Source organism: Drosophila pseudoobscura, chromosome 2, assembly GCF_009870125.1.
Source record: "Drosophila pseudoobscura strain MV-25-SWS-2005 chromosome 2, UCI_Dpse_MV25, whole genome shotgun sequence".
NCBI lineage: Eukaryota > Metazoa > Arthropoda > Insecta > Diptera > Drosophilidae > Drosophila > Drosophila pseudoobscura.
The window spans coordinates 19,810,560-19,829,831 of record NC_046679.1 but is presented as its reverse complement, the minus strand read 5'-3'; the positions used below and the strand labels follow the sequence as shown (position 1 = coordinate 19,829,831).

Genomic DNA, 19,272 nt, shown 5'->3' with positions numbered 1-19,272 from the left:
TTTTGCCTTTGTTTTACACCAGCCTTTCGGCTAATATAAAACTGTTTTACGGTCAGCTCTGGAACTTATTTTATGTCTGCTGGATCAAGTCAGCACTTTTTGCTTTTTCACACGACCTACATTGTATCTTTGCAAATTTCTTGGCACAACAAAAATAGTCCTAAAATTTTACCTTAGGTGCTTTTAGCTGCTTTTAATCTATTGCCACTGGCTGCAAACTTAGTACTTTAAGGTCAGTTCTCACTCATCTCTAGTTTATCATCCGTATAGGAGCTTGCTAAGCAAATTAACAATTCTGTCACTTTCCATGCTCTGCCATTTCCTTTAGTATTTTCAGGGAGAACCAACGAAGAGGTTTTAAATTGCCAACATTAATAAGGTTAAGAATGGATTATATGAAGACACATTCATCATTCTGCTAGGGTCTTTGACATTCATGTTTGCCTACAATCAGTCCTAAAATGTGCTTGTGCCTAAGGAATGTAATAGCCTCATTAGTGATAAGATACTTGTTGAGAAAAAGAGTCTCTAGTCGAGAACGGATACATTCTGGTTAGTGTTGAAAATTATGCAAATAAGCTGACAGGTCAAGGACTGCTTGATTTAAGAAATTTCCTTCCTCTTAGCGGTTGCTGATTTTGGGAATGTTTGGCCTTCAATTGAGGAGTCTTATCGACCTACAAGATCTGAAAAGGGTTAATGTATTAGACTATCTTGCCGAAATTTCAGCGGCAGATGAAAGGCCAGAGCCAGAGGCAAGTTCTGAGGGAAACGGAAGCGGAAAGAGGAAGTTGTCAAATTTTCATACAAATTTGTATTGTGTAAATGACTTCAGTTAGAATGATGAGTTTTGTTTACCATCAGATATACATATGCTATATACACGTTTTTGGCGGAACAATAATACCACCACCTTTCTTGCTTTAATATACCCCGTACAGAATGTGTATACGGTAGAGTGTCCCTTATTTGACGAAGGCAAAACTTATAGCACGAGAAGATGAAACAAAAGGTTCGCTGTATATTCGTATATGTACGAATAGAATAATTCATTTATTCTACATGATAGCACCATAGTCCTCTAACAAAATATTTATTTAAGGTATCCGATTTTAATTTGAATTGAATTCAATTAAGAACCCAACGCACTACATTCTAGCCACAGTGTTTATTGAGGAAGCAAAAACTATTGCATATTGCTAGGAATGCATGTTTTATGGATGCTTTTCCCTTGAAGTGCTTTGGATGAACAAAATAAAAACAACAAAATATTTCCATAAAATGTGTTTTTTTATTTCTTATTTTGTAATGCAGCCTGCACCCGTTGCACTACGTTGGCATCAAAAGCTTCGCTTTAATGGAAAATTCCTTTGAGGCAGTTATGTACGTGATCGAAATAAACCCAATTTCCTGACTGCCATCACATTTTCCAATCTGTTCCGCTGCAACTTGTGTTGCCCTGTTGACGGCTTTTTAATCCAACTTTGTCGACTACCAGGAACCAGGAAAAGAGAAGAGTGAACGGAAGTTCTCTCTTAGCGTGGCCGCAGACTTTCTGCCACAAGATTCCTTGTCTACAGAATGCCCTGGAGGCGGATTTCAACATATCTAGATTAAAATAGATACAGTTTTGGCTACGTTTTATTTTGGTGGGATATCCAAAAAAAGACTTTTGTTTGGTTGTTCTTCTTTCTTGCCTGCACTTGTGTAAATGTAAATAGAATAAGAGGTCAGAAGACTTGATTTTAAACAAACACCTATATAACAGAACTAAAAATAAATGAAGACCAGAGTCAGGCTTTCTTCTACTTGTGCAGCCCTCACTTTTTCTTGTTCATCACATAAGCATCATAGCCGTTTTCGCTTTGGCTTGTTTTTGGCCAAAAGGAAATGAGCTCTCATCAATAGGCTAAAGACGAAATGAGACAAGACGATTTGTTGCTTTCAAAAGATACATGCATACTTTTTATTCTGCAAAATTTGTTGTAATAAAATAGTGGAAATAAAATATGTGAAGCTTGTCATTAGATCATCACTAATAATAATAGACTCTGTACAATTTCTTAAAGAGTCGCGTGTCTTTTCTTGATGCCATGAATCTTCTCCCTTGCGTGTCCGGCTCTAAAATTACATGCGCTCTAGATCGCGTGTTCCCTTCCTTTAGTGCTGTACTTTCACACTATTCTATATATTTTCTATTTGCTAATCGCTCAGTGTTTTCTTCCGTGTCATTATTATTCCTTGTATGGCTGGCTCACTGTTGTAGTTGTTCATGTAAAATGCATTTCACTAGCTAATATTGTATTACTGCTGAAGTAAAAAAGTATGGAAAGAGCCACTTTTCAAAATGAAAAAAAAATGAAATTTTTGGCTGTGGGCATCGACTGCAGCTACTCCAGCTGAAAGTGGCATGGCCCTGTTGAAGGCATTTCAACATTGCTGGAGAGTTTATAACTTTTTAGAGTTGCCGGTTGCATACTTATGTGCATTCTGCAAAGAGTAAAAACTACGAAAAATTTGTTGCAAGCCTTTCCCCCATTCTAGTGAAAATTAATAGATATGTACTGGAGAAAATCCACTAGGAAGACGTGAAGATAAAGTGTGGAATATACTCGTAGCAAGATAAATGAACAGTTATGATTGCTTGAAGTGGTTTAAGTTCTAAAGGCAACAGATTCTATATCCTTTTTCTGTTCATGCGCTTCTTGGAGAATATTTTGTCCTCTTTTTCCCAATCTTTTTTAGCCAATCACAATGAACAAGGTGTATAAATCCAATGAATAGAAGAGCAACCATATAATGCATAAGGGAGTCTAAAGGAGTCCAATGAATAGAAGAGCATCCATACAATGCCTAAAGGAGTCTAAGTCCCACCAATACATATCAAATTGATGTCAATGGCTGTAGAGACTTGCGAGATTTAATCACACTACCTATTATGAGAGCCTCAATAACGGAGCAAAAAAAGGAGCAGCCCCCAGAGTGGGAGACTTCTTGGAAGAGAGCTAAGGAGCTTTTCAACGGCTATCAACTTACTTATCTACTAACCAGGAGACGAGTTTTTTAGGAACGCAGAATGTGATTCGCTAATCCCGACATTTAGCGGAAAAACAAAAAACTTTTCTTTTGTTCTTTTGCGTAGGTTGGGGACTAGTATACAAATTTAAAATCCAATTTCCATCTCCGCAAAATTTCTCCAGTGCTGCAGTTTATCAAATCTAATTCGTAAACCGCTTTTTGTGGTCGATATATGTATTTATTTATATGTAAATTTAGGTAAGAACCGTTCGCGAAATTCTGGTTTCCCTTGAGGAAAGAATTCACATTCAAATTATAGGTGTTGCAAAATACCATGTGTAGTCATTGGATCTGCAAAGGATGGGAATACAAATTAGGTAGCTAATTTTACACAGATGCGTATGTATTTTGTTTAATTTTGCTCTATAAGCATTTCCTTTTATATATATCAAATATTTTGGTGGTTTTTCAGCAGATACGAGTATCAGGATGTATACACATGTGATAGAAAAGCGAACATGCTTAGTAGCCTCCGCATCAGCAGCTGCAGAAACTAATACCATAAAATCGATTGATTTATCCTAATCAAAAGAAAATTCTACTGGCTTATAACTGTCAAAGCTGCTAGCAGGCGAGTACTCGTAATAAATCATTTTGAGCTTGGGAAAAAAGGTTGAGCTCCCATTAGTACCGTAGCTATATTTTCCTTCATAAGTTTACTTAACAAAGATTCCCATCTTGGTCTATTTTCACGCAGATTAAAACACTTAAATGGGTTTCTTTGTCAACGCAGAATTTTCAGTATATTGATAGGCCCCACAAATGTTATTAACCACCAGTAAGGATGGGGAGCTGAGAGTCCACCTTTTGACAGGGGAATTACTAAATAAAACTACAATTTTCTGCATTGAAGAAATTTAATTGCTTTCCAGAACAGATAAAAATACCACTCCCTTTGGTTTTCTCATAAAAGTTACGATGTGCTAACTGAAAAATGGACTGCCCGCGAGGTTGGAGGGTTGCCTGCTTTTCCTTTTCGATTGTTGCTTGCCTTAAGCTATGGTGAAGCCTCACAATTAAGTAACTACTGGTAAAGGAGCATCAGCAGAAGCTGTTCCAAGTACACATTGATGGCCGCTAACAATGAAAAATGGAAGACTCCTGGCGGGATATGAAAAGCGGTGGCACAGTCTTTTATAAGCTCTTTATGGAGCGCAGCACAGACTGGGATCAAAATGCTCTATATGAAAAGCTGGCAAACAAAATGAACAAAAAGTTGACTTCATTTGGTCGAAGACATGGGCGGCATTTACTTTCGTTTCCACCGTGTCTCGCGTTTTCTTGGATACCATACAGAACAGGACAATGTGCTTGGCAGCTCCTTGACTACTTGTTGATTTATTTGCGAATTCGAGAAGAAACTGTTTCTAACAGACTTGAAGGAGAATTGAACTTACGATAAAATAAACATATTTGCCACCTCTATTTCTTTAAGGCAAATTTATTGTCAGAATGGGAGTATAAGTCTGTAAGTTTAAGCAGGTTAAGTGTCTGCATCAGATGAAGAAATCCTGCCATTCAATTAAATCATCTCCAGCTTTACTTTCAATTGAAATTACATATTAATAACCGTCAAGAAATCGAAATTTTCAGTCATAACGGTCTGTGGTTAAGTCCGATTGCGGCTGCAGAGGGAGATAAATACACATACGCCGTGAGGTCCTTACTCTACTTGACAGAATGCCAGCGCAAGCGATACGTCAGCAGCACAAAATTCAAGAGGAGAAAATTTTATTTTTCCTTGGTATCTAGACGGGCTCAATAGAATTGATTAATACAATTGATGAAATTACAATTATCCATGTGCGCCATTGAGGCTGCATAGAACTCTTGGATTTCGGAATTGATTGTATTTCCAGAACTTAAATGAAATTATATCTTACGGAATTATTAGAAAAATTTAATTTAATCCTTTTTCTTTGTTTAAAAACTAGAACTCATTTTCACACGCAGCATAAAATCTACATATGTATGCGCATTCCAGACGTATTCGTTGTTTTTTTCGAGAATTTTCGTGTCTGACCTTTTATTTGGTAATTACTGTTCCTGCCCTTTTCCACGGCTCATGGCCAAAGTCCCTGCCTAGCAACGAACGCTTTTATAGAGGTTCGTAGCCCCGCCATAAAGTTAACCTACTTTGTCTGGCAGAGCAGCGTACAGAGCTTTGTATATGTGTCTTTATGTATGGGGTCAAGTCCACGTGGCGTACAAGCAATAACTTTAATTGAATATTAAGTATCAGGGGGTGAACACCATATGTATATGCAAGAGAGGTAAGGCAGGATAAAATATGGATTTTAATTGAATTTTCCCAAAGTGCTCTGCTCGTAGGCTATTTCACTTTATTCAACAGCAGAAAAATGCTTTAACAAATCACTCCAGTCTTATTGTATGACTTAAATGGAATTTTGCTCGCTGAAAAGTCCGATGAGAGAAATAATTCAACAGATTGTTTGTCTTTTGTAACATTTTACGTTATCTTTTGGGTTTTTAAGTTTTCAGAATTTTGTATTACCTTTGGATGAAAATAACTTAGCGATTGTATACTCAAACAATAAAAGTTTGCCAGTCGGGTGAAATTCTACAAAAGTTTAGTCCAGCATATCTTTGAATGGGCTCAGTGTTACGCCTGCCGTTAGTCAACCCACCTGCGAAGGTTTAAACAATCTGTTTGTGGGGCATAGGCCTGGCATATTTGGTGTAAAATATATATGCTGGTGCGCACCCGGATGTCAGCCACCGCCACATTGACCTCAGTGGCCACGTTCTGTGTCCGCAATGGGCCAGAGGCTGTGGTCATATTTCAGCAGTGCGACATGTTGGTGTTGTTCAGGCTCTAAATTCTCACTGGGAACCACAAAACAATCCAATTAAACCCTCGCTTCACTGCGAGTTACGTGCTAATTGCTTTGCCAAATGTTTGGCCAATAATAAGAATCGATTCTGAATGAAAACTGAATTTGATTGCAGGTGCCATAGGTCCATGTGTTGTGGGAAATTTCCAATAGTTTGGCTATCAATTTTGTGATGTATAACTATTTTAAGCTGTGCAGCAGGATGTGAAAAATCTTCATATGAAAATTGTGAAAACGAGACATTTAGAAAGCAGTCTACAGCTTATCGAATCTTAAGCAGAAAGCTTTAATCTACAATCTGCTGCTTCCGACTGACTTGGCTGACTTGTTTCAATCATCCTGCGACCAGTATCGACCTGCACATGCCATAAAAAATGCAGTATTAGAGCTATTAAGTTGGCTATAAAAAGTAAAAAAAGACTGCCGGTGAGAAGTGGAAACCTTAGAAAACTCATATGAAGGATTTGCCACTGAACGCCCCTGTAACATGTATAATTTTGCTGAACAAGAAAATCTTTTGAGAAAGTCATATACTCGTAGAACAAAAAGAAGAAAGTGGCTTGCTTTGTCAAAATATTTAGCACGGAAATAGCATCCCCAACAAGAACAGCCATCGCAGAAGAGGATCCGTGATGTGGTGTGATAATTAAGTTCCCACAAAAAGAGTAACGAAACTTTTGTAATCAAGTTGCGGATGCAATGCGCCAAGCGAAAGTAATCGATGGTGGGGCATGGTAGCAAGAACGGTAAAGCGGAGAGTGTTTCTGCATGCCTCACCGAATAACAATCTAATTGTAGCTTTTTGCACACAACAAAGTTATTTTCTATACAAACCAATTTCATGAAACGAGAGCTGAAAGAAAATTGTATTTCGACTTGCATGCAGCAGAGACTTAGCTTGATTAAATCCCCAAATTTACCTTCACCTTACACTAAAACCATTTTTAACATCCAAATACGAATACCTTTTTTCCTGTACCTTTTGTTACATTTTCCAACTTACGGAACCAGCTGTTTCATTGTGGGACCAAAGTAAATATTTATCTGCCGTATTTTAAATTAGGGATTTCGGCAGCAGGTTTACGGTTGCCACAACTCACGGACAGGACCCCCAACTTTGTTTCGGCTTCATTTGGGGCCTGTTTGTCGGCAAAAGCCTTTGTTGACTGAACGTTCTTCGGCTTTAATTAATTTTAAGATGAAAATGCAGATTTTTTTCTGTTGATATTATTGTTTGCTGACAGGTAGCACAATCTTTTATCGAAGTGTGTACCTTTTCCCCTAATACCTCGCTTAACTCTTCTAAGAGGTTAGGCAGGTTAGGAATTTAACTGAAAAAATACAGTAAAATCTGATTTAATAAATTTTAGAATCAATGTTATCCATATCTTTCAAAAATTCTCAATTATGGGATAAATCGTTCTATCAGGTAACTGTGATTAAATTCGTATGAATAAATAATTAAAAACTCTTCTTTCATCGTCTATGACATATCTTTCTGTATACACTAAGTTGTCTTGATAATATTTATTTCCCCATGTGTTTAGAAACTTTCAATTATATAAACTCTGAAATTGGTTTAGTCAGCGTTGAAGTTTATGGCCCAAACGTTTGGAAATGGACCGAAAATAAAAAGAGCGTGAGCGTAGTAGATAAAGGTGGTAGCGAGAAATTTAAATTCTTTGTATGATGTATGATGATGTTGATCTTGTCTTGATATATAAAATAATACCCATTCGATTAGTCACTACAAAGTGTATGCAGCAACAGCCGACTGAAAGCAGAAAACAAGAGAAGTGTCCAGTTCTGTGACCCTTTAACTAGAACTGATTTCATTAGTCTTGTTACCTGGCCATACCCTTTTAAGTTCATTAAAATGTAGTGCACACTACTCTATATTAAGTAGATTATACAATAATCTAAGAATAAACTTTAACAACAAACCATGTTTGCAGAACCTAAGTATAGGTATATAAATTAATTGGAATCAGCAAGGATTTCTGTGAATTCTCGAGTTTACGAATCTTGTAAATTGATTGTTAAGTGATACCACTTAGTCAAAAAGAGATATTGTATTGATTGTGTGGATATCCGATTACGTAAAAAAATGCTGCCCTGTTTAAAAGCACGAAGTTCCGGCAAATCAGTTGAAAAAATCCCATGGCAATTTGAATGTCGATTTCCCGTCCAACTCTTTGCAGAGGAAACAAGCAATTTCCCGATGTGCGGGAAAGTGCTTCAACGGACTGCGTTAGTGGTTGTTTTGGGTGTTGCCTATTGGTTTTGTTGCTACGCACAATTACGCGGGCAAAAGGCGCATCAAAGCAGCGTGGATGAGGGAATTGCAATAGAGGAAAACTGACAAACAGACAAGTGGGACGTGGCCCGATACACAGACTGATAGACAGGCACAACCTCCACTGCGTGCACTCCACTTTCCGCTGGGGAATGGGGCGGCAGTTGAGTACTTTAAAGTCTTGCTACGAATTTCGGTCACTGTCAAACGGTATTGCTGAAACCCCTTGGCGTACTGCACTTCACTCAATGTAGTCAATCAAATGTACGTAGCAACTTTAGTAAATGCATTGCAAAATGTATTATATCCTTTGAAACACACTCTTTCTCCCCAAATCGAATTGACTTGCTTGCTTTCTCCAAACTGCATTCATTCCCATCTTAAAGATCCTAAGCCTTTCCGTTTTGTCCATTTCCCTAAACTAAGAGTAATAGCAAGATCTTGATTTTCAATTTGTATGGTATTTTTTCAGAAGCATTGAATAAGTTGTAATAAAGTAATATTTATCTTTTAATTACCTGTCCCCCGCCATTCATGGCACACTAGCTATGTTTTTAATTGCGATAAGTTCACTAAAATTTGTCAATTATTCAAACAGCAGGAGGAGGAGGGCGAGAGTTACCCAACTGCTTCTTCACCAGAGACTCTTGTTCTGTCGTTAGTGTCAAAAACTGCTAACCTTCCTTCTGAAGTACTCCTTGAACATGTTTCCAACAGGCATCAGCCATAAATATGTTGATGCCGCTCTGGAATTGCGTGTGTGTTGGCATCCTAATTACATTTTATTGCCGAATCGGTAATGGAACTCCCACTGACGATGACAATGTTTATGCCAGAGCATAAGAGCATAAACGCAAAAGTTTTTGCCAGATCTGTTTTCATGCTTAATCTTTAATCTTTTTACGAGAAAAGCTACAGCAGCAAGGTAAAAAAATAAAAAAGACGCCTATTTCTAAAAGACTTAAGATACGTATTTTTAAGAGATTAGAGGATCTATTTCGATTTCCCGAATGGAAAACTCAAGTCAGTTGAAGAATGAAGAAACACGATGGTATAATATATATAGGAACCCGCATATGCATCTTGTTCTCAGGCGGGAAGAATGATTGACACAGAGAAATGTGCGATTATTTATTTTCTTCAGAAAAAGACATCATCTGCATTCGACGCCACACAGCCAAAGCAGCAGCAGCCTCGAATATATACATATCTCATATTTCCTTCCACACCTCTGGCAGGCTGCTTGTGTTAAATATGATGATGATTGTGATGGCAGCGAAAGTAGTTTGTTCTATTGTCACCATCCACTTGACATATTCCGTGCTTGCTTTTTCCCCGTCGCGTCGACGGAGGCATTTGTCTGTGTCCCTATCAGCACTGACATATGTCACACCAGTCCTCCACTCCAGTCCTGAATGACTGGGAAATAACCAGCTCGAATTCCCCATTTCACACGTCGAGCCTCGAAAAGAACCGTGGAACTTGTATAAAAGTGTGGTCATGACACGAGTGTGAAATATTCTTCACATACCTCGTACTAAGATGCACCTTTCTGGTTATGAATTGAAAAATTTGTAAAACTTTCTGAATACAATTTCTGGCTTATAATTTACACATTTACACAGTGTGTAGCTCCAACCGTGCTTCCCGTGCAGCTGAATGCGTTCTAAGGGACACCATAGTTGTCGTATTTAATGAAAATAATGAAATGTGCATAAAAGCACAGAAAGAAAGAAATAATTAAAAGCATAATAAAGAATAAAAGAAGACCACAAGGCAAAAGGCAGCCAACATTAGCATATATGAATCGACAATGAGAAGAGGGACTGTGGCAGAAGGGGAACCCGGTAGAGACCCTCCATGAGGCCAAGGCAGTTTCAAATTCCTGGCGTTTGTATGCTCCACATTACGTATACGCAGTGTGCACACAGACAAATTACCAACAGTCACGTATTCAACCCCCATTTCTTTGTGTGCAGCTATATGTGTGTGTGTGTGTTGCATGTATGTAATAAAAGCCATTTTAATAATTGTTGGAGCATTTCTCTGGTACTAAAGTCCTCCCTCTTTGGATTCGGTCAGCTGGAATACGGGTATTGCCCCAGTCAGTGGTAATAAAAAGAGTGCTTTTCATAAAGTTCTGCAACTCTGGGGTACATGAATTTTCCTCCATCAGACCGGAATAATTTGGAAATTCAACAGTTGCATGTGAAAATAAATTAATTATATTCTGTTTTGAAGGATTTTTGGCGCAATTCGATATTGAGCTTCTAAAAACTCTTAAGTTTCAAGTTTTTTTAACTGGCTTTACTAACCATAATCATTATTGAATTCCATCAGAGATGCTAACAAAATTGTTTATTAACCTCTTCGAATTTTAATTTGTGTTTCAATAATTTTACCCACAGTAGTATAGAACACAGACATAAATGAAAACTTTTGCTATTTAATTCCCAATGATAAGAGTCCAAAAAGAGTGTCTGCAGCAGTATATTAAGATTTAAAAATTTCAATTTTGAAAATAATGCGCATAAGCAGGTGTTTAGTGTCCAGATTAGGAGGCCGACACCAAATGTTAATGCGGCTTTTTTGTCGGGCGTGTTGAGCCAGATGTGTGGCTGTTAAAACAAAGTTTTCCTCTTGTCACCTGAGATAGACACAACGGAAGGACGACAGACTGCGGGTAGCCTCTTTTCTGCTGGCTTCATTTTCATGTTACAAATATTAAAATGCCGTGGAAATCCTTTACACACGTTTCCCGGAAGCTTATGCGACAAGTGTTGTTGAGAGATTAGAGCTCTGGATTCTTTGCGGCTGAGTGGCTCATCACATGTTAGTCCTTTTTCAAGGCTTTATCATATTACCTATGATATTTTGTGGTTTAATTAAAAATAGTCAAAAGTGGGGTACTAATTAGATTACCCCTTCAGAGCATCTCACATCTCTCTTAAATTGTTTATTGGTTTATTCTGACAACGAGGACATATTTCCACCACATCATCGACAATGCTACAAATTAATAAATTGTATAACACTATAATTTTCATCTGTGGTTGCCAAAGGGAATTTCCATTTAATTTTTGTGACGCTGCGTGACAGGAAGCGAAGAATAAGCTGATTTTAATGAAAACAACCCGGATCTGGTGATTGGCCTTCTATTCAAGTTACGGCTTCTGCTGCTGCTGGTCAGTTATGTATATAACCCACCGGTGTGGGCATGTGTTCCATGGCGTTTTGCATAAGCCATCGTTAAACTACAAACAACCAAAATTCTGTTTTTAATCTGTGCTGGTCACTTCATCCTGTGGCACATCGCCTGTCCGGTGCACACACGAAACCAAACTTTACCTCTATGGAAATGGCATATTGCTGACTAGGATATTTGAGACACACATTTGACGAACATTTCATTTACGAAAGCCAGATTATTTTCAAAATACAGAAATATAACAGAACCTTGAGACTTTACTTTAACATATTCATTAAGTGACACTTACGTTTTCTCCAGACTTTTAACTGTGTCTGTCACAGGCAGTAAGCCAATTATTCTTTCGTCTTTATGAAATGAGCTGGTGGCTTAAACCAAATTAAAGAAGAATATTTCCCATAAGGCGCATATACTCGTGAGTAACTTTCCTCATATGCGCCGGGACATTCGGTACCATTCATGAATAGTTCTAGGGGGTTATGGAATAACATTTTCGCCAGATGTTTTTCTTAACAGTAGCCACTAAAATCATGAAAAAAAACAAAAAAACTGTAGATAATTAAAACTCAAATTGATGATTGTATTCCATTGATTCATTAAATATTTATTCTTATGTATGTTTACATTCATGAGTACAGAATTCTTAAAACAATTCGAAGCTAAAAAAAGAGGTGACATAGATCTTAAGGGAGTCTTCGATGCCCCATCGGCATTTGGTTTAAATTAAATTGGATTAGATTAGGTTACTGTTAAGGATATATTTAGTAATACAAAATTAAAGAAGTATTACAAATCACTTTTGATACCCTTGAGCTAGCGATATCGTTTGCACTCAGAAATCGATACAAACCAGATGAGTGCGCAACTGGTTCCCAGTTTGCTTTAAGATTGTGAATCTTTTTGGCTGTCTGGCATACCAAGTAAGTGTTTGAAAATGTCCTCCAGCAATTGTCCTGTTAGCAGCCAATAAGGCGTATCTCGCACAAAAAAAAAGAACCTTTGTTATGTCTCATTATGCCAGGAATGGTCCCAAGTACAGTCTGTCTGGGACTTTTATTACGCTTCATGATTGTGGAAACATCTGGCAAACGGCCACCACACAATGTAGCTGTAATTGTGGCGGAAATGGATGGATGGAAGAGGAATGGAAAAATGGATTCGTGCCAGCTGGCAGAGTACAAATAGTTGTAGCCGCAGTTCACCGTCATAACGACGAACCATTTTAATATTTAAAATATCGTTTACTATTCGGAAATAGAACAGGGCTGCAGCTGAATAATTTAGCGGGCGAGGATAATAATGGAAGGGATATGCCTGAAATATCCTTCCCGTCTGTCTTGCATATAAATATACGAAGCTAAAAAATTTCTTACAGGGATATAATTAAAGTATTCCAATGTACGGTGTCAATAGACTCTTTTCTGGATTCTGGAAATGTGGAAAAAGGTATATTCAGGGCGGCATTAATTATGCAAATTCAAGTATGTACGAGGGAAAAAAGCATTGTGAACATCGCAATAAACTGTCTGAAGCTTTAAAAAAGGAGAATAAATAAGTTCAGATTTAAAAAACGGTAACTAATTTGGAAATCGCACAATAAAGGCCAGATTTAAGATTTTCTCAGAATATGCCTTTGGCATATTTAAAAGCTAATCTTCGGCTCTAAATTCTACTTAATCGAAGGACCCAAAAGGTGTTTTAAAAAGTTACAATAGCGGGGGTACATCCAATCATCAGAAATCTCCACCTTTCTGTCAAATTATTTATTGAGAGGGTCGCAAGGAAACACAATTTTTTGTGTGGCTGACCAGAAAGGTTTTTATATTCAATCTGACACTGATGAATGATGGTGATTTCTCACCTTAGAAGCAACAGTCACAAACCAATGAGGTGGAAACACGAGTTTCCTATTGATGCTTGCTGGGTTAAATAAGTTGGATAATTCTGTAAAAGGTACATATCCTTAAAAAGGCGAATGAACGGAGGTGAGCAGCCATTGATTTCTTATATTTAAGGGTCTGGCTTTTGCAATCAATCCTCTAAATTCGGCTTATTAAAATTATAAATTATAGTCAATTAAAAAAAAGAAAATGAAACACAATAGAAGTCGAATAGAACAACCTAATGAATGCCTTAAATGAATGCAAGCAGGTGTCTTTTTATGTACAATGCAAAATCATTTCATGAGAATATTGTGCGTAATTTATATTCTTCTGGATTCCTTAACTTTAAAGTGATTGTAGCTTGTACATAGCTGTTCGGGTAGAGTGAGCACATCAAATGTATTTTCCACCATGTAAACAGCAAAAGTTAAAAATAGGAGGAAACAGAAAAAAAATCAAAGCCAAACAATGCACGAAAAGTAAAAATAAAAACTCTGCACTCAATTAAGTTTCATAGTGTAATCAAAAGTAGCCCGTATTGCACAAATTATTGAGATCATTTTTGGAAACCAACAGTTGATTATCGACAGTCATTTTGCCACGAATGCACATTAATATGCATTTATAATTTGAATTTCCCTAATATTTATAAATTGTATATACTATTAAAATTAAAACTGGGGTTTCCTTTACTTTCAGGTATAAACAGCAACACTTTGGACTTCGTTTCATACCTCTGGCACCATTGTCGTGTTAAATTTGTTTTCATTTTCACGGCTTTTCCTGCGCAGACTCCCACCGCGTGCGTCGCAGTTAGCAGAGCTGCCTCTGCCATAGTCTCTGCCCCAACTGAAATCAGTCGACAGCCCGATGAGACTTCAGTCATTATGCGGCTTTCATGAGCAACGCAACGGAGAGGCACAGCACGGAACAGAACAATACGCCACGTGGCTGAACTACGTAAAGAGCTGCGTAAGGCGACACGTGTATGTGGAACAAAATATAAAATTCTATTCGGAAAAAGAAAACTTAAACTGTATTGAAATTGTAGGAAACCGAAAGTTAATTAACGGAGACTAAAAAGATAAATTGTGTTCCCTAGCACTTTTACTGTCACTTTTTCCATAAATTTAAGTTAAAACACCTTTACACAGTCATTCATATATACCATTCATTCACACATTCATACAGAGAGCAGAGCTCCTAGCGCCCTTTTATTTTTACCGACCTTTTTACTATCCAAGGAGCGAGGCGCTTTAGGCCTTTCACCCACAATTACTCGCGTGTGCTATATTTTAACGAAAAAAAATCGACCCGCTTCGCAATGAACATACGAGTAATAACCTATGATGGAAAATTTAAATGAAAATCGTAAAGTAAAACGAAGTCGAGTGGCTCCTCTATAAAACAAATCTTTTTTATATTCCCATTGACTTCCTTGTGATGTGAATTACTATCTAAATCAAGTGAATTCCAAAATCCGAAAATACGTTAATTTATAAGAGAAACAGCTGCAACGGAGATTTGAGCATTTTAATTAATTATAGAACTTAGTTAAAATAAAATAAAAATTACAGTGAGTATTTGTGTAAAGACGTGCACGGCACGTGTACTCAATGAATATAAATATCTCAATAGTTTTCTAAGATAATGCCATATGTTCAAATAGATGATTATATGAAATTTCTACAACGTCACTCAATTATATCCTAAGACTCAAAAGATACCCAAACTAACCAAAAAATTTACGCTAGTAGAGACCGTGTGGGGGGAGGTAACAAATATAATATATAAATATAAATATAAAATATTTGTATATCACCCCAAACACTATTTCAAACTTTGATGAGTATTGTTGTTTTATACAGAGCGTTAGCTAAAGTTATATAGAGCGAACTTATATACCAGAAATAACAATAAAAGGGTAATAAAAAACAAAAATAAAACAATAACGAAACGGAGGGAAAACAACAAAAGAACCTGTAACCTGGCAACATTTGTGTTACCAGAAAAACTGAGGGGGGAGCCACATAAACGCCATAATAATATGGATAAACGCGATGAAACGGTAGGCAGAGAGAGAACGCAAGCCGCCAGAAATCCCATGTGGAACCTGAATGGAGAACCACTCGCAAATGTCGTGCGTTAGAGGTGCATCAGGACATGTTTAGTATGGGGTGCCACCATATTACGTATACGCAGTGTGAACGAAAATTACCAACAGTCACGTAGCAAAGCGAACCCCAAGTCCACTTTTAGTACACACGCGTGACCCTAAAGTATTCGTGTGTGTGAGGCTTAGCCACCATCATAATAATTGTTGGGGGCACTTTTCCGACCAAGACTGACCAAGGTCCCGCCCCATCCATTTCGGCAGTCGACAGGAATAATTACATACACATTTGGCTGTCATATAAAGCCAATTTGTTGAAATGTTGAACTGGAATGACAGCCAGACAACATTTGGCACATTTTGTTGTGTATTTTGATAGTCGCAGACCATTTCTCTCCTCTCCCACAGTTCGTTCGAAAAGAAAGAGCTCTTGTTTTTATTTCGAATCAGATTTGCCTTATATTCAATTGCTGTCATGCTGTCAATACATTTAAGCTCTCAGATCTATTTGCATATCGTTCGATGGAATATTTGTAAACTTTATTCAAATAAAGGTTACATCAATAAGGTTATTTTCATAAATTACAGCAAATCCAGTCTATGTTCATACTTATTCGACCAGCAATTAAAAAAAAAATGTAGTCTATATATATACTTAAGGTGTTGCTTACTTTATTATTATATTGCTGACATCTAGGTGCCACCACAAACCACTTTTCTTTTGTTTTACCTCTCTCAATCACCTTCAGGACCCGCAGGAATCAGATTCGAAAAATTCCACAGATAGGTGTCAAGTAAGTGGTGACAGCCGCACCAGAAACACCTTCGGCGTTCATCAGCATTAAAATCGAGAACAGAATCCAAAGAACGAAAACGGAAACACGCTGATTTCCACAATAGTTTCAACGTGTCTGCCACTTTTTCAGCTTAACATATGCGCTTCGGGGCAGAGAGAGATAAAGGAGGGCAGGGCTCAAGAAATGGCTGGAATCCTGCTTGGGGACCAGATGCTGCCGCCTGTCTCTATCCATAATGATGATGTTGCTTGTTCACGAAGAAGAAGAAAGGAGTCTGACATAAGGACGACTCATGTACCATGCAACCCACATCCAGACACCCATTTCTCAGTGTCAAGACAGCTCGAAGGAATGCATGAATCGTTTGTTGCTCCATGCAACTGTCATTGCGTCAGTCTGTCATTCTGTCAGTACGTTAGCCATCCTCCATGGGCCATGCTTTGAAATTTATGTCCCGCATCCTGTGTGTATGTGTGTGTGTTTCTGCAATGTCATCCGACTGGAGACTTAAATTTGAGAAAGTTATCTTTTCGTTTGACTTATCTACGGTGCCAGATGCAGGATAAGTAACTCAAGCTACTATGCTGGAGGCCAATACATAAAATACCATGCTTGAAAGCATTTTCTACGGAAAATCCCTATACCGCAGGTGTTCTCAGTTTCCATTGTAACCAATCTGCCATGTTTATTGGTCGCCACAATTAAAGAACTGATACTCTGAATGGAAAACCACAAAAACTGTTCAGCCATCCGGTCCTACTCCCCTCACACAAAAAACGACACCTTCGAAGGATAATGGACTGACTAGACCAAGAAACCTTTTAACATTTAAACAGCCGAAAAAATTGAAAAACAATTTGCCAGAGCTTTGCCACTCGCTCCCTCTGGCAAGGAATTGGTTGAGGGTCTTAAAAAGGATTTCCATGCTGAATGTTTGAGTTTGTTTCTCGACAGCAATTGGATTTCCATGTTTTCCACCTTCTTTGCGCTGCTCAGGTGGAAAATTGACATCATTGATCGGTGTCAGATTGAATATGAAATCCTTACGGAACTGTCACATACTCGTATCGAATTGAATTGTTTGAGGAGTTTGGTAGGTGTTGAGCCCTTAAACTTTTGTGTGCATATTTCTATCGATTCTACATTCCCAATGACAGAAGAGACAGACAGAAAAGCAGGCGAATTCAACAGGTCAACTTTTCTTCAAAAGATATATTTTTGTACTTCTCCATCTCTTAATGAAACCCGTTTTAAATTAAATTAAATGATGTGAATAAGAAGAACTGAAGCTTATAGCCAAATAAAGTTTTCCTGTAAATGGGAGCATATATTTCGAAGTATAATTAGATAAAGTGAAAGCTAAAGGCAAATATATGTATGAAAATTCATAAAGAAATACGGGTGTTTCGCAATGAAATTTGTATTTGTCTCTGTTTTCTGAGCGGTTCTAAGATCCAAGGAAAACATTTTGCCAAATGCCGTCGGCGAAGTGGTAAACTTGTTTCGAAATGGCAAAGAAAAACTCATGCATATCATTTTCTTGTCGTATATTTTATTGTCTTTATGCACCCTCCTCCCTTAACGCAATTCAAGTTTTCCTTTTGCTCGTAATGAAATTTGAATTTTGCTAACCCGCAAAAACAATAACAATCAGTGGTTGAGGAATGTGGTGTTTTTATTTTTTTGTATGCTGCGGAAGTAAATTATAATTTTGACTTTCTTGGCCGGAAAATTTATGGCCTTTCCTTTTCCCTTTTTGCCATGGTGTGGCTCTTTCCCACACGTCGTGGGAACACACAACAAACGCGAGTTTCCCGTTTGATGGAACAGTTTGCATAGAATGCGGTACCTTAAGTTCCTAGCATTGACTGCTCCGTAATTTACATATTTTATGACGTCCTGCAGCGATTTCGGTGTGTCCTGTGGTGGCCTGGCTTAGCACTATAAGACCTCTCCTGTTGCTGCCTTCTGGCAATATCCTCTCCTCTCAGGACATGCGTTGGGGCTTTCATATGCACATCACTTGAGCCATAAAGATTCCTCAGGCCTGAAAATATGCCTTCTGTTATTGTTGTCACTTTTTCAGGCGGCTCTGCTCTTCTGATATTATATTCCATGCACTGTTAAATGACTTTTTTAGAGTCGTACCTCTTGGTCGATCCTATACTGCTTTAAGACAGTGGCCTTATATGCCCTGATGATTTCTTAATGGATTATTCGAGAAATGGCGTAATTCAAGGCAGCAACTATACATTTTTCTGAGCTTTGGTGTTTCAACCCATTCTAGACAAAATTTACATTCAAGAGAACAAAATTCAGGAAATTACATGCTTGAAGGTATTTTATTTTGTGGCTACTTTGAAATGCAAAACACGTATATACTTCAACACTCGTATACAACTTAGGTTTTCGTCTTTTAACCCCTTCCTTGTGGGGTCATGTGCGAGTCCGGGCCCCAGTCCTGACATTCGAGTTTATTGTCTGCAAATTTCTAGCCATTACTCAAAGACTTTGATAGAACACAAAACACACACTGGCCAAGTTTTGTAATAAATACGAGTATATGAGCGGACATCAAGCAGAGGAATGGCAACTGCTGGACTCTGTCAGACATCTGCACTGCCTTTATTAATGATACCTTGACATGGTCCGAATGGATCCCAGAGACATAGCATATGGTACTCCGTTTGTCAAACAGCTAAGAAGTTTCCCTTAACTTTATGAAGAAGCATTTGTTCCCATTAGGGAGAGCTCATTTTCTGCAAGGGGAGATCAAAGATCAGCTAGTTAGATACACAAATATAATCTTTTGATTGCTGTCGATTTACATTTCAGCTTCACTTTTTTCTTCACTTTTTCTTTTTTCTTCTCTCATACTCGTTTTTTCCCCGCTGCCTTTTCGGATTTCTCTTCGTCCCTTTTCTTTTTTCTCACTTTGTTTGCTTTGGTAATCGTTTTTGGCATTCTGGCTTTCTGTCTCACTTCCAAATTCCTTTCTCTCCCCTGTAACTTGGCTCTCCGGCGTCCAATTCAATAAAAATG

General features: G+C 37.8%; 1 protein-coding gene across 4 annotated transcripts in view; it reads left to right on the top strand.

Moving 5' to 3' along the window:
- Positions 1-19,272, top strand: part of LOC4802189 (uncharacterized) — a 37,050-nt gene that overhangs the window by 5,002 nt on the left and 12,776 nt on the right. The window contains exons 2-3 of one of the 4 annotated variants that reach the window (XM_033381619.1): positions 14,020-14,306; positions 14,788-14,896. The exons of 1 other annotated variant lie outside the window; for it this stretch is intronic. The gene's annotated coding sequence lies outside the window, so the exon portion shown is untranslated. The remainder of the gene's footprint in view (positions 1-14,019; positions 14,307-14,787; positions 14,897-19,272) is intronic. 2 more of the 4 variants (XM_033381622.1, XM_033381615.1) reach the window with 2 other exon arrangements.